Source organism: Caretta caretta, chromosome 1 (assembly GCF_965140235.1).
Source record: "Caretta caretta isolate rCarCar2 chromosome 1, rCarCar1.hap1, whole genome shotgun sequence".
Classification (NCBI taxonomy): domain Eukaryota; kingdom Metazoa; phylum Chordata; order Testudines; family Cheloniidae; genus Caretta; species Caretta caretta.
The window spans coordinates 288,055,279-288,079,498 of NC_134206.1; the positions used below are offsets into that span (position 1 = coordinate 288,055,279).

The 24,220-nt window shown below is 42.8% G+C and overlaps 1 long non-coding RNA gene across 2 annotated transcripts in view; it reads right to left on the minus strand.

The window, feature by feature from the left end:
- Positions 1-16,432, minus strand: part of LOC125630202 (uncharacterized) — a 77,636-nt gene extending 61,204 nt beyond the window's left edge. For both annotated transcript variants that reach the window (XR_012666778.1, XR_007354587.2), the window contains exons 1-2: positions 15,878-16,432; positions 13,393-13,500 (exon numbers count right to left, since the gene is read on the minus strand). This is a non-coding gene — a long non-coding RNA (uncharacterized LOC125630202). The remainder of the gene's footprint in view (positions 1-13,392; positions 13,501-15,877) is intronic.
- Between the last annotated feature and the right edge of the window lie 7,788 nt (positions 16,433-24,220).

Genomic DNA, 24,220 nt, shown 5'->3' on the forward strand with positions numbered 1-24,220 from the left:
GACACACCAATTTTGATTCACTTATTTCTGGTCCCACACGTCTCTGGTCTGTCAGACATTATCTTAACACAGTCCTTGAATTACATCACTAGGCTTTTTTGTTTGAGCTAATTTAGTCTGTCTCCCTTTTGCAACTTTTCTCAACAACATTTGTTATCCGTTATTGTGACACCTTATGATTTAACCTCATTCCTTACAGTTGAGCTCAGAAGTAGGGTAAATTTTTAGGCTCAAGTAGCCCAACAGTCCTCACCCTCAACCAAATGCTCTGTCATATTTTACAGAGAGTTTGGCTCGGAAGAAACCTGCTGCTTCTATTCCCTCACATTGAACACTGTTTTGAGTAGCACCAGAAACCACCATTTTGACCTGGTTCCATAAACTCAGGACTGGTGCACGGAGAATCTTGTGGGTTCTCCTTTCAATTCTAGGACAAGAGCGGGAGGAGCTTTCTCTAAGTTATTCAAGCATTTGCAACCCTCAGAACTCTGGTAACTAGGAACTCCTGTCAGCAAATTCCATACATTCAACTAAGAACAGTAAGTGACTACAAGTCATATTGGCAATACATTTTTGTTTTACCTCCGAGCCCAACCTCATTAATCTAAACTGTGCTAATAAAAATTTAATCTTTTATGCCTGAAATATAGAATAAAAAAGGGAAAAAATGTAGTTCCAATAGGGATCAATATATCAAATTTTCCCAGCAGAATAAGTCCTTCAGTCATACAATAACATTACCAGACTATTACCACATCTTCAATCCTGGCCGGCCAACCCTATACATTTCATCCCTACCAGTATGTGTAGACATTTTAGCAGGGACATAAAATTAATTCCTCCCAGGACAATTAGGTATGGTTGCTGGCTGAAAATGCTAGAGGATTACACATTTCAGACAAGAACCCAGTAATATAACACAATTTCAGAAAGGGGAAAAAAAAGAATTGTTAAACTTCAGATAGGACAAACTCTAGGGCTAAGAAAAAGGTATATGATTAGTGGTAAAAATTAAATCACTGAGGTAATATTATATAGTGGCTACAGCAAATGACAGGCAGGGCTAATGGTTTTATTCCCAGCTCTACCACGGAGCGGTTACCTTGGGCAAATCACGTTCAGTTAAGCCATCTTTAACTACATCATCCCACAGAAAGGTTTGTTAAAGCTCTTTGAATTTTTAAAGCAATTGTTAAACCAGATTACTATTAAAACATCATGTTTCAATAATAATAAAATACTATTCTTTAGTATTATTAAGTGTTGAATTTCAGAGTAGAAAAATAATAGTTACATTGTGCTCCCAGGAATCCTAAAAGGAGAAAAGACAAATAATATGGAATCCAAATGTCTGAAGGGCAGACATGCGAGTGGGGGTTGATTTTCTAATAGAATACCAGTACAGTATATGATTTTGAGCAACAAAGTATTGATCTCTTGTCAAGATAAATCTAATGTAAGTGTCTCTGGTAGGGTACATATGGAATTGACTTCACAGCAGGGCAAATATCCATGAATCATTTTGTTAGTTAAATACATAACACACACACACACAATATCCAGCAGGCCCTATCACCCCACTCGCAGTTTTCCAGCAGGGTTGACTTGCGGCACAAGGAAGTCAGACGTTCACTTAAGGTCGCTCAGTGTGAAAATATCTCAGTGTAGATTAGTACCCAGAATCCTTTGGGACCCCTGAGCCCTTTGAGCTAGACCACATGGCCTCCTCTCGACAGCACAAACATACAGAATGGCTTGGATCTTAGCCAGATATACTTACCATATGCGATTCCTGGCAGGACATGCATGTAATTCATAAGACAGAAAACCTTGTTTTGAATTCCAAGTGAACAAAACTAAATTATTCCTAGCAGGATTTAGAGAATGGATGTTCATATACAGCGAATCTATGTGATTGTTTACAGAGTCATTGAGTAGCAGGACAAATGTAATGGAGAAAAAACTAAGATTTAATAAAGACGGGGCAGATACAGACAAGATTCAGCTTCAGGGGACCAAACATGATTTTTGGCAGGAACATGATAAGTGTTGAATTTCCAGATTGGAAAAAATTTAAATTCCCAAAAGAAAAACCCTTCATGGCAACAGTATCAGGTTTAGTTTTTGTCAACACATACATAACCCAGTTCCAGACAGAACTAACATTGGGCTGAAAAGTCCTTGTAGAGCAAATCCTTATCATTCCTGGCAGGGAATGAATACCCATGAATACCCTAATTGTGGTAACACAAAGCAATAGGATTTGTGGTAAAGCAAACATATGGAGTAGCCCTGTAAGAGTCTCACATGGTTCCGTTCAGAAACTAGACCCTGCAGTTGATTTGCAAAGGTTGACAGTGAACCCTATCCTGCAACTTCACTTTGAGGTTCAAGTTTAGGCAACAAGTTGGAACTCACAACCACCAGCTCTTATCCCTATAGCCTCAATTTCTCTTTATACAGCACATGGTCATCTTACATGTGTTCATGAGGATGAAACAAAGGAGGCCAACAGTGATGAGGGAGGTTTGCCAGCTTTACATCTGTATGAAAATTTTTTGTCCATGTTCCCGGAACTTCCATGAGCATGAAATGAGATTCTTGAACTTGGGTCAGTTGCAAACCTAGGATGATTTTGTGCCCAAAGTGTCTTGCATTTGCAGTATGCAATTGAATTAGTAGTGGGTTCAGCTGGTATAATATTTCTTGTTGATTTGCTGGCAACATGTAGCTGATCCCTGGCAAATCAAACACAGGGAATTAAATTTCAGGCAAACAACACATCTTCTTCCAAACGAATTTTCCCCCTCAACTTTTATTCCTTTACTGCATAGCCAGAAATTGTCATCAGTTTACAGAACAGGTTTTTGAGAAATGTTGATATTTTTGCATAAACTTCACAAACACCCAAAAAATTGTGTAAGTCCATGGGAAATTTGTACTGCAAAAGAGTTAAAATATTACTCTCACTAGCAGCCAGCCTGGTCTCAACACAACACACTGCCACAATAGTGGAATCAGAGTTTAATGTCCAAATATTTCTCTCTTATTGGCAGAAGTGGAGAGTAGTATGGGACAGCACACTGAACCCTTTAGTCTCATGCATGCCCCTTTTGCCAATACATGGATGGCCCCAGCATGATTCCAGGAGAATTAACAGTCACCCTTTTTTTGTGTAACTGATGGTGATGGCACTGAGTTTTGGGCTCAGTCTAACACGACTTCTCAGCCTAAAAACTGTTAGGTTACATCCAGGGAAAAGGTAAAAATTTTATGCAAAATCTGATGTGAAAGAGACAAACAGATTCCTGAATTATTACGTCCAAAATCAGTAATTAGGAAGATTGCATTTTTGGTACTTATGTGGTAATGATTTGTAAAGTGTTTTTACTTTCTAAATAAAAGTTTATATTAAAAGAGATATTTACACAACTCCCAAATTCTCACTTTTTTTTGGCCGCTGTGTAGCAAAAACAATAAGACCCAGAATGGAAGGGAGGGATGGAAGCAACTTTGCTGGATTTCATTCTAGCTGGGATCTAGAGACCAGACCCAAACGTAAGTTAATTAATATGGAATTACAAACTAACATTTTTGTTAGTAACATGAGTAATAAGCTCTGATGAACTTGGTGTTGGACATCAAAGGATTTATGAAGTTGTCAGCTCTCTTAAAAGCAAATCTCTGGTCCCTTTCCATGCGAGGATTGAGTTTAAAATACCAACTGACTGCCAGGGAGGCTCATCAATGGAAAATATATTTTTTCCATCCAAAGGTTCAGGAGGGAACTCTCCCCTCCTGCAATGCTCTAACAGTTTATAGGAAAGAGAAGGACAAGGTCTCTTCCCACCTGTAAAGGATTGGGGCCTGTCTTATAGCACACTCCTCCCATTGGACCAGGTTTAGCTCTTGCTGAGACAGTTCACTCTCTGAGGCAGATCTGCCTGAGCTCACTCAAGAAATCCAGGGAAGCAGTTTCCAGTGTGGTTAGTTGTTTTATTTTAAGCCTTCTTTAAAAAAAAAATCAAAACCTGGCAGACTCTTCCCTCAAAAGCCTGTGCCGGCTGAAAAGTCCCTTCCCCAAGTCTGTCCCTCACAACAGTAACTTCAGCAACCCAAAATTTCCTGGCTCTTACCTCAGAGCCTCAGCATCAAAGGACATCACACAGTCTCCCTTCTGTCCATTAGGCTTCTAGAGCAATTCTTCTCAGCAGTAGCTCCAGTAGCAGTCCATTGGGAGCATGGCTTCTGGCCAGGGCCAGCCCTAGACCAAATGGCACCCCAGGCTAGAAGCATCTTCCCCCCCAACCATTTGTTAAACTTTTGAATATCGCACAATATATATATACACACCTTCGCAATATTGCAGCAGCTGGGCTCTCATTTCACTTCAGTTCATTCTTATATCTCAATGACTGACTGGTGATACCCTGCCCTTCATATACCCACAAGGGATGGCTGACAACGCTCTAGAAGGTTCGAGGAAAATGGAGGAAAATATAGTGCTCAGAAAGTCTGAAAGGTTCCACAAGATTCTACAAAGGTCCAGGACGTTCTCGGAAGTTAGAGAAAAATGAATCCACATACAGAATAACTGAAACATTACACTTCAAACACTCTATTTTCCCTTTTCTCCCTAACAACAAAAATAGCACCCCGGAGCCCAGCACCCAAGCGGTCACGTGGCTTGCCTGCCCCTAAAGCCGGCCCTGCTCTTGACTCCTCAGCTTTCTGGACAAAGTTGCCATCTCCACCCTCCATTTCCTGCTGCCTTCTTTTATAAGCGTCAGCTAATTAAGTTCCAGCGGTTTTCTCAGATGCAGCAGGTGGGGCTAATCAGCCAGCTGCAGGACTCCGACCCCAGAGGAATGGTGTCCCTATTCCTTCACACTACCCAAACCCTCTCTCCTCAACCAGTCCTTTCTCAGTCTGTATGAGGTCCATAGGAAGGTGTGACCCTGCTGCTGCAGATCTCAGGGGATCTGAGATAGGGCAATGAAGAAAGCTGTAAACATCTGTAACTGTGCCTTTGTGGGTCACAACTGAGAATACCAAATTAAGGACAAACTGCTGAGAAATAGGGCAGATACATCCCAAAACTGGCAGTTATTCTCCCTTAAGATATACGAATCCAACAACAAAAATAAACTTCTGTTTCACCACACTGGCTAACAAGAAGTCAGAACAGCAGTTTCCTTAGGCATTCCAGTCCTTGAACCACCACCCAAAACACTAGACTTTAAGATGAGTGGTTCTTTACAACCAATTTCATCAAATGAAAGGTTCTTCTGATCCCAAAGGATCAACCACACACCCGGGTCAATATAGAACTCAGGTCTTACCCAATAATCATGCTGTTGCCAATCCTTTGGTATCTAAACTCTAAAAGTTTATTTATAAAAAGGAAGAGAGAAAAGTGAGAGTTAAAATTGGTTAAAGGAATCAAATACATGCAGTAATTGCAAAGTTCTTGGATCAGGCTTGTAGCAGTGATGGAATAAACTGCTGGCTTAAGTCAAGTCTCTGGTTGCTTCCAAATCATTGGAAGGTCCTCAGTCCCTTGGTTAGAATGCTCCCATTAGTATACATTCATAGTCCAGGGGTTGAGCAGGAAGAAGACAAAATTGAGGTGTTTCCAGCCAGCACCTTTTATAGCTTCTGCCATGTGGAGGGAATCCGATTGTTTCAAACAAAGCCCTTAGTACAGCTAGTGGAAAATTACAGGTAGAGGATGGAGTTTGGAGTCACATGTCCATGCATGACTTTGCTTAGTCATGGCAGGAAATTCCATTCAGTGTAGATAGGCGTCTTCCATGGTCCATTGTGAGTTGTGTTCCTTGATGTGCCACTTAATTGGAATAGTCCCTCCAAAATGTGCAGGCTAAATACCTGTTGGGCATTGCCCGAGGAGCAAACATTTGAAATCCAGGTATAGAGCCAATACTCATAACTTTAAATACAAAAATGATACATGCATACAGATAGCATAATCATATTCAGCAAATCATAACCTTTCCATAGACACCTTACTTGAGAACCTTTGTACAAGATTTGTTGTAATTATATAACAGTGGTAGCAACAATGATTTACATGGTCATAGTTGAATCAGATAATGCCACAACATCCCCTGAAGTGCCCCTAAGAAAGGCTGTACTGCATGGCTTGCATTCCTCTCGCATTCAGGTCAGTGGCAAAACTCCCAGTAACTTCTTTTTGTGTAGGATCAGGCCCAATGTACATGCACAGCTAATTTAATTTCATAGTTAACTACTTTCCTTCCCTGAATTGTACCTCAGGCTGGCTCTGCTGCTGGTTGAAAGAAAATGCATAGTGCGTGAGTGCTGACAAAGAGTTAATAAAGTATATCCCTTCAAGAGAAGAGAACTTATTGTGAAGATTTACGTCTGTGAAGATATGCTGGATTACCATGGTAGGTAATGTGTGCAAGTAGACAAGAAACAAAAATATTACAAGATGTTACACATGGCATATAATCTGTATATTGAACTGTATTATGTGAGAAATTGTATGCGACTGTGCAGTTAATAACTATCGTAATACGAGCAAATGGGCAGAATTAAAATTGTATGCACACCCCTAACTTTTCAATTTTCGGACTGTTGCGTTAACAGTACAACCTTTATCTTAATGGAATGTTATGCTCTCCATGGAATTACCAACCCAAATGTACTTTTCATGCCTGCATAACTGCTTTCAGTGTTCATCTGAAAATACATTTGAGTGTATATGCCTTTAAGAGTAGCGTGCATAGCAGTAGCTCCCACCTCTGTCAATTGTAACCATTTTCAGCTATGCTTGTCAGTCACATTCACAGATTGCAAGAGGGAGCAGCTCTTGTACCTCCAAAGGTTTAGACTAGACTAGAGCCAAAAGCCAGTGCAAGTCGGTGTCACTACATTGAAGTCTAGTTTTCGGATAGATTTGGTGAAGAGAAATGTTTTTCTTTCAGTTCAGGCTGAACTGTACAGGATGTTATGGAGAGTGTATAAGATGGAGCAGAGTGTCTCAGACAACTAGAGATGCAATCTTCATGTGCGTCCTCATGATCTGTCTTCACAAACAAGGTTAGCTCCCAGACAACTGCACTGGGCAACACAGCATGGGGAGGAGACCAGCCCTCTGTGGAGAAAGTGGTGGTTCGGGACTATTTAGAAAAGCTGGACAAGCACAAGTCCATGGTGCCGGACGCACTACATCCGAGAGTGCTAAAGGAGTTGGCAGATGTGATTGCAGAGCCATTGGCCATTATCTTTGAAAACTCATGGCGATCGGGGGAGGTCCCAGATGACTGGAAAAAGGCTAATGTAGTGCCCATCTTTAAAAAAGGGGAGGAGGAGGATCCGGGGAACTACAGGCTAGTCAGCCTCACCTCAGGCCCTGGAAAAGTCATGGAGCAGGTCCTCAAGGAATCAATTCTGAAGCACTTAGAGGAGAGGAAAGTGATCAGGAACAGTCAGCGTGGATTCACCAAGGGCAAGTCATGTCTGACTAATCTAGTTGCCTTCTATGATGAGATAACTGGCTCTGTGGATGAGTGGAAAGCAGTGGACATGTTATTCCTTGACTTTAGCAAAGCTTTTGACACGGTCTCCCACAGTATTCTTGCCAGCAAGTTAAAGTAGTATGGGCTGGATGAATGGATTATAAGGTGGATAGAAAGCTGGCTAGATTGTTGGGCTCAAAGGTTAGTTAGTGATCAATGGCTCCATGTCTAATTGGCAGCCGGTATCAAACAGCATGCCCCAAGGGTCGGTCCTGGGGCCGGTTTTGTTCAATAGCTTCATTAATGATCTGGAGGATGGCGTGGACTTTACCCTCAGCAAGTTTGCAGATACACTAAACTGGGAGGAGAGGTAGATATGCTGGAGGGTAGGGATAGGATACAGAGAGACCTAGACAAATTAGAGGATTGGGCCAAAAGAAATCTGATGAGGTTCAGCAAGGACAAGTGCAGAGTCCTGCACTTAGGATGGAAGAATCCCATGTACCGCTACAGAGTAGGGACCGAATGGCTAGGCAGCAGTTCTGCAGAAAAGGACCTAGGGGTTACAGTGGACAAGAAGCTGGATGAGAGTCAACAGTGTGCCCTTGTTGCCAAGAAGGCCAATGGCATTTTGGGATGTGTAAGTAGGGGCATTGCCAGCAAATCGAGGGACGTGATCATTCCCCTCTATTTGACATCGGTGAGGCCTCATCTGGAGTACTGTGTCCAGTTTTGGGCCCCACATTACAAGGAGGATGTAAAAGAATTGGAAAGCGTCCAGTGGAGGGCAACAAAAATGATTAGGGGACTGGAACATATGACTTATGAGGAGAGGCTGAGGGAACTGGGATTGTTTAATCTGCAGAAGAGAAGAACAAGGGGGAATTTGATAGCTGCTTTCAACTACCTGAAAGTGGGTTCCAAAGAGGATGGATCTAGACTGTTCTCAGTAGTAGCAGATGACAGAACGAGGAGTAATGGTCTCAAGTTGCAGTGGGGGAGGTTTAGGTTGGATATTAGGAAAAACTTTTTCACTAGGAGGGTGGTGAAGCATTGGAATGGGTTACCTAGGGAGATGGTGGAATCTCCTTCTTGGAAGTTTTTAAGATCAGGCTTGACAAAGCCCTGGCTGGGATGATTTAGTTGGGGATTGGTCCTGCTTTGAGCAGGAGGTTGGACTAGATGACCTCCTGAGGTCCCTTCCAACCCTGATATTCTATGATTCTATGTGCAACAGCAGGACAGTAAGAGCTCCACAAAACAGACTTGTACATAAATATAGGACTCTGTCAGTTAAACCATTAACCTTTAGGCATATTTAAATACTTTGTATGTACAGAGCTTTCCACAATGTTATTTTTAAACCCTTTATGTATATTTAATAATATTTAGCTCCAGGGCTATCAAACTATTAAAAAAATTAATCACAATTCATCACCGTTTTAATTGCACTGTTAAATAATAGAACACCATTTATTATAAATACTTTTGGGTGTTTTTTTACATTTTCAAATATATTGATTTCCGTTACAACACAGAATACAAAGTGTACAGTGCTCACTTTATATTATTATTTATGACAAATATTTGCACTGTATAAAAAGATCAACAAAAGAAATCTTATTTTTCAGTTCACCTCATACAAATACTGTAGTGCGATCTCTATCATGAAAGTGCAACTTATAAATGTAAAGTTATTTGAGGTGAGTCATTATGTTGACGGGAGAACGCTCTCCTGTTGACCTAGTGTGTCTTCACCAGATGCACTACCTCAGCACAAGTGCACTGATGCAGTTGCACCGGTGTAGCACAGTAGTGAAGACAAGCCCTGATTCACAGTCCAGGGCCCACTCCACTGGGCTACGTTTCACTATGGGAGCCAAAGGGAAAATCTGAGTACCTGCTCTATGCTGACCGATAATGAGAGTTGCCTGAGTTCAGACAAAGGCCCTGAACTTGCAGACTTAAGTGCATGCATGATTTTACTGAAGTTAGTTGTCTCATTCCCTCAATGGCATAGGCGGCTTGTTACATGGGCCCCTGGTGCCTGTGCTCCACCAATATTCAGGAACATGGGCCCGGCTCCACCAGCGTTTGGGCTTATATTTTCAGAGCTGTCCCGTCCATATGACACACTGGGGCAACTGCCATGGGCTCAGTGCTTCAGGGGGACGTGGGGTCCAGCGGGGCCTGGGGAGTTAGTGGAGGGCCTGGTCCCAGCAGCAGCAAGTGACCTGGCCCCAGCCCGCCCTGCTCCACTCCCATTCCACCCCTTCCCTCAAGCCCCCACCCTCGCCCCTTTCCGGCTTCTGCCCCCTCCCCAGGGTGACGCCAAGAGCCAGCGGGGCAGAGCAGAGCAGGCTGGCGCCAGGTCCCCCCCTAACTCCCAAGGACCCCTGGATCCTGTGACCACCTGAAGCACGAGGCCCCCCAAAGAGCAGGGCCTGTGCTGGTTGGATTAGGGAACCAGGACCTACTGTTATTCAGTCAGGTCGAAAATTATATGCAAAGCCATACAAAAAACAAACAAAAAACCAAATCTTAACTCCAGAGTCTCCTTTATTCCAGGTCCTTCTGATCATCAAGATTGTCATTTCAAACAGCTGTTAGTTGAACATCATCATATTAGTATGCTTTAGCACCATCTAGCTTGCATCTGAGGTAATGGAAGCCTATATTTTTTCTTCCAACATCTAGATCCCTGATTCTGAACGAATGGGTTAGTAGTAGTAGTAATAGGATGGGGGCGGAGGGGGGCGTACGGGGGGGGGGGGGAGCGGAACTTTTTATTAAGGCAAAGTTGCAATAAAATGTAACCTAATTTGTTTTTTGTTGGGTGACAAACTTTCTAAATACCTATCCTCTTTTTGGCGCTTCTCTTGTGTACATACTTGGTGTGAAAGTTTTTACTTTACAAGGACAGTCCATATTTGACTATACCACAATTCCATAAGAGGAAAAAACAGATTTTTCTAATAATGCTCAATACAAAGTCTTGCTGCTAACAATAAAAAAGTAAATTAATTTGTTGTTCTGTTTAAAATCTAGATCCTTCACTGGAGCATTAAGTGGGAAGTTTAGGAGATCTGTGGGAAGCTGGCATTTTGTTATAAGATGAATCTCTAATAATTTCCTCCCAAAATTGTCTAATTCCTGGACATAACCACCATACATGAAAATATGTTCTCCTTTCCCTGCAACCCTTCCAACAGAGTGCCCCCTAGTAGCAAAAATAGGATGGGACTTAACTGGAGTCAAATGCCATCTATGCAATAACTTATTCTTGTTTTTATCTACACAGACTGAAGATAAATATCCCCTTTCTCATATAGAAACCCACTCATCCAGATCAACTTCTTTGTTCAAATCCCTCTCTTCTCTTTTCATCTGGGTTGTTTTCTTATCAACATCTGTTTTCAATCAGAATCCTATACATCTTAGAAATTGAACCTTTTGTTCCAGGGTCAACTCCTCCAATGTGGTTAAAGGTCTGGATAGAGTCATCTTGATTCCAGATTTCACAATAAAATGTTTGACTTGTAAATTTGGAAAATAGAATAATGTAAATAATATAAAGATCCTGTATCTCGGTCTTTTTAGCCCAACAAATACTATAAATAGCTATAGCTGGGCTCCAGTCTTGTTCAAGTGTTTGGAGGGGTGATTGTTAACCCAGTTAGTCACATCTCTTAATTGTGATACATCACAACAACTCAAATTAGGGAAAGCGACTCTACCCCACTTTGTAGGCTTATACAGAACTTTAGAACTCACCCTTTATCTTTTATGCTTCCCTATGAATTTTAATAGCACATCCTGCCATGATTTTAATGTCATGTTGGGGATACTAATATGGATGCACTGATGTATTTTTAAAGTGTAGCTGTCATTATGTTTGTCATTTTGGATACCTGGAAACTATAATCCAAATTACAATAAAAATAGATTAGATATATGTAGCTGAAATAGTAGGATACTGTAACAATTCATTCTGCCTCTCTCTTCACACTCAAATCCATCTTCGAAGCCCAATCCTACCACTATGCCTCTGAAAAACAACAGCTAACAACAGCTGCATTAAGGAGCAACTGAGAACATTCTAATAACACACTTTTAAATGCTAGAGAGCAAACAAGACATGAGCCAATCATCTAATTCATTGTGCTTGTATGTTGCGTCCCTTTCCTCACCCTTGGTCGGTCTTTTTAGACTTGATCCTGCAAAAGTGTCTGTGTGTGTTTGACTTTGCACACGCTACATAGTCAAATAGATTTTCAAACCCTTTATTTTTAAATAAAGTTCTTTATAGGAGGTTACTGAGGAAAATCCGTAGCTGTAGGTTAAGCACAAATGCCTTGTTCTAGACTGAAAGCAGACCAAGCGATAAGAAGTTTGTTGGTGACAAACAACAGGACTCCTCTACACGGTGAATTACTTTCCAGCCAGCCAGGGTACCCATCAATCTATGGAGCACCAGTTTGCTGTGCAGTAACACCCCCGTGTGGACTCTGCTACAGCGGACTGAACGCCCAGGAGAGCAGCCTCGCACACTTTGCAAGTAGCAGGAAGCCCAGTCACACTCTGGGACCACCCCCTGTGCTGTCACAGGGTCCACATGGGACATTACTGCATGACAAGCTGGGGTGCTGTAGATTCATGCCCTGGCTTGCCATGCAGTAACTTGCCATGTAGACAAGCCCTGAGTTGTTTGTTAGTAAAAGCTATAGAAGACTGTGAGAAACACAGAAACTGCAGTTGGATTTAAACAGATTGGTCAGCACAAAAACTGGTGATATATCATTTGGATAAATGTATAATTAAATCATACAAAGAGAGTCAGCCTGTTGGATTCACTTCTCAGATTATATTAATATGGTGTAGGGATTTTTAAAAGATCTAGCAAATTTCATGGTAAGTTGCATAACTACAGATATTTTCAGTGAAAAAAGAAGGGCAACTATATGCTGTATATTTCAAAGAATAAGCAGATCATTTGAGATGTTGTCACGGATCCACAGGATCGGCCCTACACCCCCAGCTGGGTGGCTATTTTTGAACACAATATATATTTTTTACAAAAATTGATTAAGAGACTCAAAATACACCCCTTACGAAGTCTGAGGAGCTTGCACCCCAACAGTATGGAGGGGGCCCTAGCGAACCCTTTCCCATTGAATCATTCCAGCTCCCCTCCATGCTTACAATTAAAATTGAGAGGAGATGCAGAAGCAGGGACAGGAAGCAGCAGCCACCCAGCAGGGGCAGTTTCAGTCAGGGGCAGAGGTAACATTCAAGCCACAGTAGCTGTATTCTGGAAGTAAGGACAGCAGCCAATACACATAGCAACTAAAAGGGAAGAGGACCATGTCCCCCTCCTCATGGCTTTCTTACATACACTGATATCAAAGTATCCTTTCCAAATATGATTTTCCTTGCCCTCATACCTCTCCAGGTGCTGTCAGGCACCAGGCCACTCCAGTGTGTCTGGGCTAGACCTGAAGGGCTGTCAGGGGCAAGGTGTCTCCTCTGTTTCACAGGGCACAACTTTCTCACTCACTCCTTATATGGCCTGGAGGAAGAGTTAGGAGCAGGTATCGAAATATTTCGCAACACCTACCTGTCTGAGGACTATACCTACATAACCTGGGTGAAGAATACGTGTGCTACCACACCACCAAATCCATACAGATTTAATTTCCACTGACATCTTTTCATCCTCCCCCCAATAAATCACATAAATCCCCCATTAATTCTACCGGCTCCTAGTCCAATCAATTGTGCCCCTTTTCTCACCTTTTCTGGCTTCTAAATAAATCAGCTCTGCCCTAAAGCAATTCCACTCCCTACTGATTCTGCCCCCGATAACTCCCCTAACACACACACTTACGTGTCCTTTATGGCAGGGTTTCTTGCTTCTGCTGCTGTTCCCAAACACTGGGTGTGCAGGAGAGCTTCTGCCTCTCCACTCTTCCTCCTGCATTTGGGCCCACAGGTCCTATGGAAAAAGCAGCAATTTGGGAACTACCCTTCTCTTCCCCCACCTTCCTCAGTGAATGATATAGCGGCTCCAGCCACTTTGCTCCTTGCTCCCCATCACCTCCTGCCAAAGGTGAAGAGACTCTTAGGTCTCTGTTACCTCTCCTTTCATCTCGCCTCAGAAATGGCTGGTGGAATTTTCTCTTTTCCCTTCTCTCTGCTCTCCAGCGAAGGATCCAAGTGCCCCACTGAATCAAGGCAAAATTTCAACCTCAGATTTTTTTGCCAGCACTTTTGAGAAGCATAAACATAAAACTTATCCCAGGCTGGGTCCCCCTCTCACCACAGGTTTCATAGCCTGTGAAAATCATCCCTGCTTTGGGAAAGGAGGCATGTTTCCCTTCTGAGACAGTCTATCAAACTCAAAACCTCCACATAAACTTGTGTGACTTGGCGTGACCCTAGGCACCACTGTATTCATACCCTAGACCAGGGATCAGCAACCTTTCAGAAGTGGTGTGCCGAGTCTTCATTTATTCACTCTAATTTAAGGTTTCGCGTGCCAGTAATACATTTTAACGTTTTTTGAAGGTCTCTTTCTAGAAGTCTATAATATACAACTAAACTATCGTTGTATGTAAAGTAAATAAGGTTTTTAAAATGTTTAAGAAGCTTCATTTAAAATTAAATTAAAATGCAGAGCCCCCTGGACTGGTGGCCAGGACCCGGGCAGTGTGAGTGCCAGTGAAAATCAGCTCGTGTGCCGCCTTTGGCACACGTGCCATAGGTTGCCTACCCCTGCGCTAAACACTGCTGAAGTGACTTTTGTACAAACTAGGTCTTGTGAGGGATCATATGAAAGCTAACACCACACTGGTCAAAAATATCACTGTGAAATTTACGTTACAGTGTTGTATGTGGAATTAGGGCTACTCATTGATGTTACAGTTAAAAGTCTGTCACTAAAAGGTTTGTAAACCAGGTATGTCAGGGCAAGTTGATAAACAGATGTTCTCCAGACAAAGGAAAGAGGCCAACACCTCAAACCTGGTGTGGCCAAATTCAATGGGCTGCTCATTTGTATCACAGCTTACAGGAACAGAGCAGTTATATTGCAAAATTGCCTCAGGAAGCAACACACTGGGACATACTAAGGGACACTTTAATCAAAATGGAGTAAACCCCCTGAAGGAGACAGAATCCCAGGGAACCCACTTAACCCTGAAAACAAAGGCAAACTTAGAGATATTAAGGGCACACAGAAAAACTTGAAGTTCTCCTTCACCTGAGGAGACAAGGAAAACCAGAGCCTTGGACTATGCAGGAATCTAAGCTAAGAATTAGCCAGTGTGACAGGGTCAGGCCAGATGGCTACAGGAGAGTAATAGAAGGCAGATATATTAGCCCCAGGTTAAGTAGGTCCGTTTTCCCTGGGTAAGGTAACAGGGAAGGTTCCAGAACAATCAGGAACCTTCTGGAGACAATTAAGACAGGCTGATTAGAACACCTGCAGCCAATCAAGAAGCTGCTAGAATCAATTAAGGCAGGCTAATTGGGGTACCTGGGTTTAAAAAGGACCTCACTTCAGTTTGTGGTGTGCGTGTAAGGAGCTGGGAGCAAGAGGCGCTAGGAGCTCAGAGTGAGAACGCATACTGTTGGAGGACTGAGGTGTACAAGCATTATCAGACACCAGGAAGAAGGTCCTATGGTGAGGATAAAGAAGGTGTTGGGAGGAGGCCATGGGGAAGTAGCCCAGGGAGTTGTAGCTGTCACATAGCTGTTCCAGGAGGCACTCCAGACCTCTGCATTCCACAGGGCCCTGGGCTGGAACCCGGAGTAGAGGCCGGGCCCGGGTTCCCCCCAAACCTCCCAACTCCTGGTCAGACACAGGAGGAGTTGACCTGGACTGTGGGTTCATGAAAACAGCCAAACTGAGCGCTGCCGTGAAGCTCCAAGGTGAGCAAATCCACAAACACTTTAAAATAATAGGGGACTTAATATCTTCTATGACTGTACAGCCGTAAGTGCTGTGAATTGCAGCGAGACATCTCAGAAAAGCTCAGGGACCAGAGTTCACTGATTATTACCTGCTAGGCAAGGTGAAGACTGGTAGAGTGCTGAGGTGTTTGCTGGTGAGGTGACAGACTGGTGTGGCAGAGAGCTGACACAGTCTAATCACCAGCAAAGCTCACTCTTGCTGAAGCAGAGAGGCATCACAGTGGCTCACAGACCTGGATTTCCCCAGCAGAGTGTTTCAGTTGGCTCATTTCGATCTCCTGAAAACTGAACTGCACAATGCAGGTGATAAACCAGTCCCTGCAAGACTCACACAATCCTAATAGAGATATGTCTATATGGGAAGAAAGATGATCCAGTAGTTTAGGTGCCAGGCTTACCTGGGACTCAGAAGTCCTGGTTCCCCTCCACTGCCAGAGACTTCCTGAGTGAACTTGGCCAAGTTTGTCCTTCTGTGTCTCAGTTTCTCGTCTGTACGATGAGAATAATAGTTCTTCCTGTCTACTCACAGGGCTGTGAGCATGAATTCTATTACTGGTTGTGAGAGACTCAGATACAACAGTAACTGGGGCTACATACGTACCAAGATAGAGAGAAAACAGAACAGCCTCAATAAGCATCATTGGCTACACCCACAGCCAGGCTTTCTTTGTAATTCCAGTTCCTAGAAGTCAGCGTGTTCCAGGATTTCAATAATTTTGTTGCAGCTTTTGCAGCTTCTGCAACACAGCCTCCCTCTCAGAGTCAAGCCTCTGCTTCTCTTGTGGAAAGGCCATATCCATTCAGAGTCTGACTTTGTGCATAAGCACAGCTAGATAGTCCGTTTGTTTCAGACATGATGCTATTCAGTTCAGTGGAAACAAGAGGCTGAATATGTAGGCTCTCTCTTATTGACATGGAAAATGCTTTCTATAAAACTTTGCCAATTTAAAAGAGTAAAAAGGTTCGTTCTGGACTGATCTGCTGACTTTTACAGTACACAATTATACAAGCACTGAAGCATTTTGTGCCCTTAAAAGAAAATCAAGCCCAGAGAATGACGTGTCCAATTAACCTATCTAATATAACCGCAGCCCTGTAAATTGCATACTCTGCAGAATAGTGAAGTTAAGTAAGGTCAGGCAGAGTTGAAACAGCTGGGCTTATTTATCCGTTCAGCAGAGTGTGCCTGTCCTCTCGGGGTGGCAAACTCGAGGAATTTTATTATTTGCTGATGTATAGAGTCCTTTTCGCAAGCCTCAGAATGCTCTGTAGAATGATACATGAAACCCTTCCCCCACCATCAAAACACAGCCAGCTCAAGAGTGGATTGGGGGCAGCCATTACAGCAGCACTGGCAATGACACACAGGAGTTTAGAGACAGAAAGGGAAGGAAGTCTCTGATCCATCTAAAGCAACAGAGGAACTTGCCTGCGCTCCATAGGGGCATTAGGAACAGCACCCCTTACGTACTGAAACCAGCAGGTTTGCAGGCTAGCCAACATAACTGTGTGAAATAGCAGGATTTCTTTGGGCCTAGGGAGTCACTCGTTTCTCCATTGTCTCATCTGCCAGTAGACAGGCTTTGGGTCACAGTGCCAGCAACTCTCCCTGGAGTTGCTGAGCAATACCTTAGCTCGTCAGCCGTAGTGCATTCAGTGTGTCAAACAAGTAGCACAAGGTGGCAATTGAAGCAGTAATTGCACCATGCTTGCTAATAATAGGCTGTGTAGTGCTGTGTGGAGAGGGCCTGTATTGGTTTGTTTTACACTGCATCCTCCCCCTGGTACATTACAAAGAGATGCTGTAAAAGCTATAGCAATCCAGACACACAGTACAAAACAGGTGTATATATAGAGAGACCCAAGCAAGACCATTCACCTTTCTTACATTTCAGCCAACTAAACAGCAATGGAGCTCTCCTTTATTAAAGTAAAATTCCCAAGATTGTCAGCTAATGACCTCAAATATCATTTTGTACTAATGGGTAAACCTCCAAGGTTTGATTCCTGAATCAAATGTGGCAAAGTCATCGTGTCCTCCAACTTGAGGGAAATTGCCTTTAGCAACAATTTAAAGACCCTAACGTTTCTGCACAAACCAATTTAAAATTGCATTTGAAGGCTGCAGGATGTGAGAGATTCAAAGCCAGAGCCCGAACATCTACACAGCTGTTTCTAGTGTCACAGCGCAAGTTCCACAAGCCTGGGTCTGAACACCTGGGTTCTGAGACTCTCTGCCTTTAAAACACAATGGAGATGTACCTACAGCGGCCAAAAGCTCATGACTGGCTCTTCTTTGAAGCCTATCCTCCCTAATTTATTGTCAATACATAATATCCATGCCTGTGTTTCTACCTATCTATTCTTAGTGGGAATTCACATCCCCCTATGCTCCCTTCTGAACATTTCCATCTTAAAACACACACAGAGCTCACATTCACTGTTAATAGGGCGCATGGTGGGAGCACGTGCAGGATGACGGACAGCTCATGTCCTGATGGCTTTTGGCAAAGCTGCATTTTTTCACAGCGGACACCCCATCTGTCACTATATTCAGAAACAGAAACTGACCTCAGTAGCACTAAGGAAGCCCCAGCAGATTAACATTTAATGATGCTTTCAGCTTCCGCCTTTATAATTTTTCATCTTCCAGATGACAGACACAGAGGAGGAAGGAAGCAGTGTACTATGTACAGTATGTGGGTCTGAGCCATCTAATTTGATGCAATTGACTTTGAAATGCTTTTTGCTAATCCTGTGGGCTGGAACTATTCTATATATGCATTTAACCTGGACTGACAATCAATCATTCTTTGTACACAAATACATGCAGCTTCTGTTCTGACCTGTAGAACAAGCTTATCTAAACCAATTCAAATAAGGGGAAATGGCTCTTGGAACCTACACAGACAGAAGCAGCACAGTACTGAAGTGCTTAAAGGTGCAAACTATGTTAAGACAAATGATCCCCGTCTTCTACACAGAGGAATCAAGGGAGATCTGCAAAGCCCAAATGTCATTTGTTGTGTTGGTGAGCACTTCCAATTATTTTTTCATAAATACAAAAAAAAAAGATATTAAAATGACATAATAGGTGCTGGAACTAGGGGTGTGGGAAGTGCTGCAGCACCCCCTGGCTTGAAGTGGTTTCCATCATATACAGGGTTTACAGTTTGGTTCAATGGCTCTCAGCACCCCCACTGCGTTCCAGCACCCCTGAATGACATTATGCTATGAAGTGGCAAACGCCTCTGCCCAAAAATTCAGAGTTAGGTCTGCATCCTTTGCCTTAAGTTGCGCCAGGGCACTTATATTATTTGCTGAGTGTTACAGGTGTTGTTGGTGCTGTGTAATACACTTGTATGGACAGACCTAGCCCAGAGGAATTTCAGCCCAGATCCTCAAAGGTATTTAAGAATCTAACTCCCATGAAATTGAAAGCAATGGGAGTTAGGCACCTAAAATCCTTTGAGGTTCTGGCCTTATAGCTTAAGGCCCAGATTCTGCAACTGCGTCTTAAGGGAGGACCCTGTTGTCACATTGGAGCCTCAGAGAAGTCAACAGGTCTCCACACAGGCACAGGAGCCAACTCGCACAGGTGCACTTGTAGGATTAGGCTCTAAGACAAAACAAATCAGGTGCAAACCCACTTGGAGGCCCAGGGGAAGCTCTCTGTTAGCTTAGCATTTAATGACTTAATATTGATGTAGGTTAGTGGGTGTGGGCCTCAGGGAAGTAGTGGGTTTTCAGAGGAATTTACATAGAGAATGGAGTAGGCTGGCCCCCTGGGAAAGTGGTGGCCTGAAAGAAGGCACCAATAAAAGTGAGCTAAGGGGTTAACAGGAGCTGACAAGGAGGGTGAGGAAGCATGTGATGAGACAAGAGCAGAAATACAGGCAGGGGCACAACTGTACAGTCTTGAAGAGGACAAAATTCCTGAACTTGTTTTGGGAGGAGACGAGGAGCTAGAGGAGCGATTCAAATGAGTGCGAACACATGTCAAATGGATTCCGCAGGAACTGTAGCACAGAACATGGTTTGAATGGCCATGCTCTTGATGGACTACAGGGAAACAAGCTGGGAATTGGGAGGGCCACAGGGAGTTCTGCATTGCATGCACTTCTGGGTAATTTTATATCCCATGGGCAAGATTATGATCCCAAATACAGTGGGTATGCTGATGCACACATAAATCATCTGAGATGTGACATGACCATTTAAAGTAATGGATGCATAGCTCAAGAGCTCACTACTACTGACAGTCTGAGCGAAAACACTGAGCACAAATTAAAACTTGATATCCAGTAACATTTTTTTGTAAATGAAAGGGGTACTCATGCTCCTGTGGGATTCATACAGTCAACACTTGGCATCCAGTGAGATGGTTACCATGGCAACCCAGCTAATGCAGGCTTCTGTACCTAAAGAAATTAAATCTTTCAAAAATGATTATGGCTACTGCTACAGATGAAACAACAGAACTGGGAAAAGGAAGCCAGAAGTGACTTGTCTGGGCCCAAGATTTCCTGAAATGGGAGAAAGAATGGGGATTTTGGAAGATAACAGGGTGGAATAACGGAGATGCAGCAAATCCCAGACCATTCTAGAAAATGAGACATGTGCCCTAGAGTGGTGTTTCTCAACGACCAGTCTGTGGACCAGCGCAAGTCCCTGTGATCTCCCTGACACAGTTTAGGAAGGCAGCAGGCTGGTCCCTGGTATCAAAAAGGTTGAGAAGCCCTGACCTACAGAACACACTGCAGCAAACTAGGGCGCTGGCTCTGGAAGGAGGTGGCCACAAAGTAATTCCGTCTCCAGAAGACTATTTCCGAATGGCCAGAGCAGGCATTTGACGAGAAATTCAGTTCTAATCAGGGTAGTGTTCAAGTTTTACAAGAAGCACGGACCCATGGCCCATCCCTACTCCTCCATCACCCTTCCAGGGAAAGACTGAACACTATTGCAGACAGACTGCTTAAAGACACTTCAAACTACAAGCTCCTTGCAACAAGAGAAGATGCTAGGAAAAAAAAATCTATGGCTCAGGACTCTTCACCTAACAAAACTCAGGGTTATTCCTGAAATTTCAAAAAGTCTTCAAGGATCCACAATCAGTACAGCCATTTATGTTGAATAATGAAAGAGGGGAAATGGAAACTTAGAGTAAAAAGAAGGGCCCGATCTGGGTCCCAAACTCCCATTATTACTATTTATTTGTACTGTATCTATATTGTGGGAGCACCCAAGGTCCCAATCATACCTGTGTACAGCATCTAGCACAGTCCCTGCTCCAAAATGTCTGGTCTTAAACTAGACTCTACACTCAACATGTGAGTGTGAACCAACAGAAGAGAAGGAGAGAAGAAGGGTGAGGGAAACAATTACATGTAGTTACACGGACATAGTAAGAGCATGAGAGAGAGTTTTAGGGCCCAATAATTCTTCCACTGAAAGCAGCAGGAATTTCACCATTCAATGAGAGCAGAATCAGAACCAAATCAGGCCAAACTAGAGGTGGCATAACTACAGAATTTTATTTATGCTAATGATCCCTGTTAGTCCAAACATTTAAAAGAGGTCCGAGACTCTAAATGAGTAACAGAAAAAGATCTGGGGTCTAAATTATCCTTGATGAGAGACCATGAAAATATAGTTATGTTTAGTTAATGCCTTATTTTGTTATTGGAAAAACAAACATACACTAAAATGATTGCCTATCACATCAAGTTAGTGATGAAATCAAATCATCACGATATGATGGGTTTTGCTAAAACACAACAGTATTGATACTGCAAAGATGCTCAGGACAATCATTCAGTTCAGGTGAATTTCACCCTGCCTGTACAAACTGACTTTGTGCAGTTTGTACAAGCCAAGGTAGAAGGATGGAATTCTTGGACAGCGCATGGGGCTAAAGCACAGCTCCTTTGGGCTGCTATTGCAGTTTATGCACTAGAAGAACATCCGTGCCTCCAAATATACATTTGGGAATGTGGGGCATCTGAGGCTGATCATCATGACCCCCTTCCTTGCTGACATTGCAGGGGAGTTTAAGATGACAGTTCATGCAGAGGATTTACATGAACATTCCTCCTGAGTTAGATTGGCAGGATTTGGCACACAGTCCAGAGAATGAGATTATGTCTAGCTCCTAATGGTGTTTCTTAATCTGTGTGTTCACCAAGGTATATGGAGAAAAATGCCATCCAGTGTGTCAGCAAAATACATGCAAATCATTTAGAAGTAATCTAGTCTGAAAGAGCTTTATCCCAGACAGAATCATAGAATATCAGGGTTGGAAGGGACCTTAGGAGGTCATCTAGTCCAACCCCCTGTTCAAAGCAGGACCAATCCCCAATTTTTGCCCCAGATCCCTAAATGCCCCCCTCAAGGATTGAACTCACAACCCTGGGTTTAGCAGGCCAATGCTCAAACCACTGAGATATCCCTCCCCCGAAATGTATAATGCTTTGTGGGTACAACAGTGTGTTCACAAATCAACTTATTTTAGGAATCAGCAATATGTTTTAGGTAGAAGCCTTGACTTGTAAATATTGCATTTTGCTCCTACAGGTTTCTTTTCTGATAGACCCTGGCCACCTCATAATTCTAGGACAGGACCATGAAGATTAATAAAAAAGCCAAATAAGGATTTTAATCAATACATCCAGCTGGTCTATCATTTAGATTATGTTGTGGACAGGAAAGTGTAACATTAAGATTGGATAAGAAATGCAAAGCAATGGTGTAACCCAGCTGAATATTCCTGCAAGTGAAATGGACATGAAACTTGAATTTGTAAATTCTGTGCTTGTAGTACTGTGCACCAACATTGATGCGATACATTTTATACCAACTGGAAATTAAAGAAGCTGCCCCTTAACAAAATGAGTTTTGTCCCAAACTCCATTCATAAAAGCAGCTTCCCTTATTCCCATTACTAAAATGACCTCTTTTAAATCTCATTATTTAAAAGTATTGTAACAATTCCCTTCTTTGGAAAAGATAAAGCAGGAGCCCAGGATGACTAGGAAAATATCTGTCAGGCCAAAGGAAGTATAGTCAGTTAAGGCCCTGAAGTAGGAGGCCAGCAGGTGAGGGCCTTTCCTCCATAAAGACAAATAATCCAAAGAGAGAGAGAGAGAGAGGGAGAGATGGGTTTCAGGAGAATAGGTCTGACTGGACTCATACGTACTGGAATTCAGGGTATGGTGGGGGGGAGCTGCTGCACACCCTGTCTTGAAGTAGTTTCCATTATACACAGAGTTTACAGTTTGGTTCAATGGCTCTGAGCACTCCCACTATAAAAATTGTTCCAGCACCCTTGCTTGGAATAGCAGACGCCAAATAAAGATGACTGATCTGAGGAACTGACCTTCTTGAAGAGCCAAGTGAGGACGCAACCTCAAGTCTGCTCCTCTCCATGGCCGTGGTCAGCTGTTGGGGAAAACAGGCTCTCTGAATTCAGGCCAAATAGTCATAAAAGGCTTCTGTTCCACTACTACATTGACTGACCCTGGGTAGACTCCCCAGCCTGTTCCAGGACTATGGCAAGGAAGGTTAAAACTGGGTCAGGATTTCCATTATAAAACCTATTATTTTAAATCAGCAGCTTGTACTTTGACTGAAAATGCCAATTTTTATGAAATTCGAAGAAGAAATCTAAGGCCAGTAAAACAAGCTATTTGGGAACCGGGGGGAGAGGGAGAGATTACATTTGTAAAAGGCAGTTCGACTATTTTAAGATATGTGAGAGTGTTAAAAATGGTTGTACCTACATTGAATCCATATCAAATGTACTTATTTCATACTATACTGCCTTGCTGACATTTTTAAACTCACAGCCAATCTGGTCACACATTACCCAGTGACCTGCTGACATCTTCTGGCATCTATTAAAGACTCATCTTTTAGTCAGCCAGTAGTACAATTTGTCTCTGTATATTTAGAGTGTAAACTCATCAAGGTTGGGACCATGGCTCCCTGAATCTTGTATGGAGGTAAGCAGACTGCCAGTGATTTGAGTGCTAATAACGAAAAGGTTTTTGGAACTTCCTGTTGCTTGATTTGAGAAGCAGAAACAACATTTATCTGTGTGTTTAAGCATACAGTAGGTAGCTATTGTGTGGATGCCTTATAGATCCTATTCTTAAGAAGCACCAGTGTTTTAGTAGCTTGATTTTAGTGCCTTTGAATTGTATTCCATTACTGCAACTGTGTGTGAGTAGACTGGGATATTTATAAATATCTCAGTTTCACAAGTAATCCACTCAGAACTCAAAACCACTAATATCAGCTTTAAAAAAGTATCACGAAACAAATCCATAACATGGTCATGATTTGCTGTCTGTCTGATTGTGTGTGGGCACGCACAAGAGAGACAGAAGGGCAGAAAGAAAGGGCTGCTAACCAACAGAGGTATTTAGCAGTGGAAAGTGGTTCTTTAAGTTGCTCTATAACCACTGTTCATAACGATTTTTACTGCATATATTCTAAACGTGTGTTTACATAGTAGACAGCTGCGTCCCAGATTAATGAGCACCTTGAGTTAAGACCAAAATGTTCAAACCTGGGGTCTAAAGTTAGGCACCTAAATTCACGTCTTGGCTACTAAATAGAAGGGGGGGGTTAATTTTGAAAAGGGCTAAGCACTGGCGACTATCACTGACTTCGCTGGCAGCCCCAATACTCATTCTCACTCACATTTACCACTTAAGATAAAAGTTAGCAGTTTTTTTTAA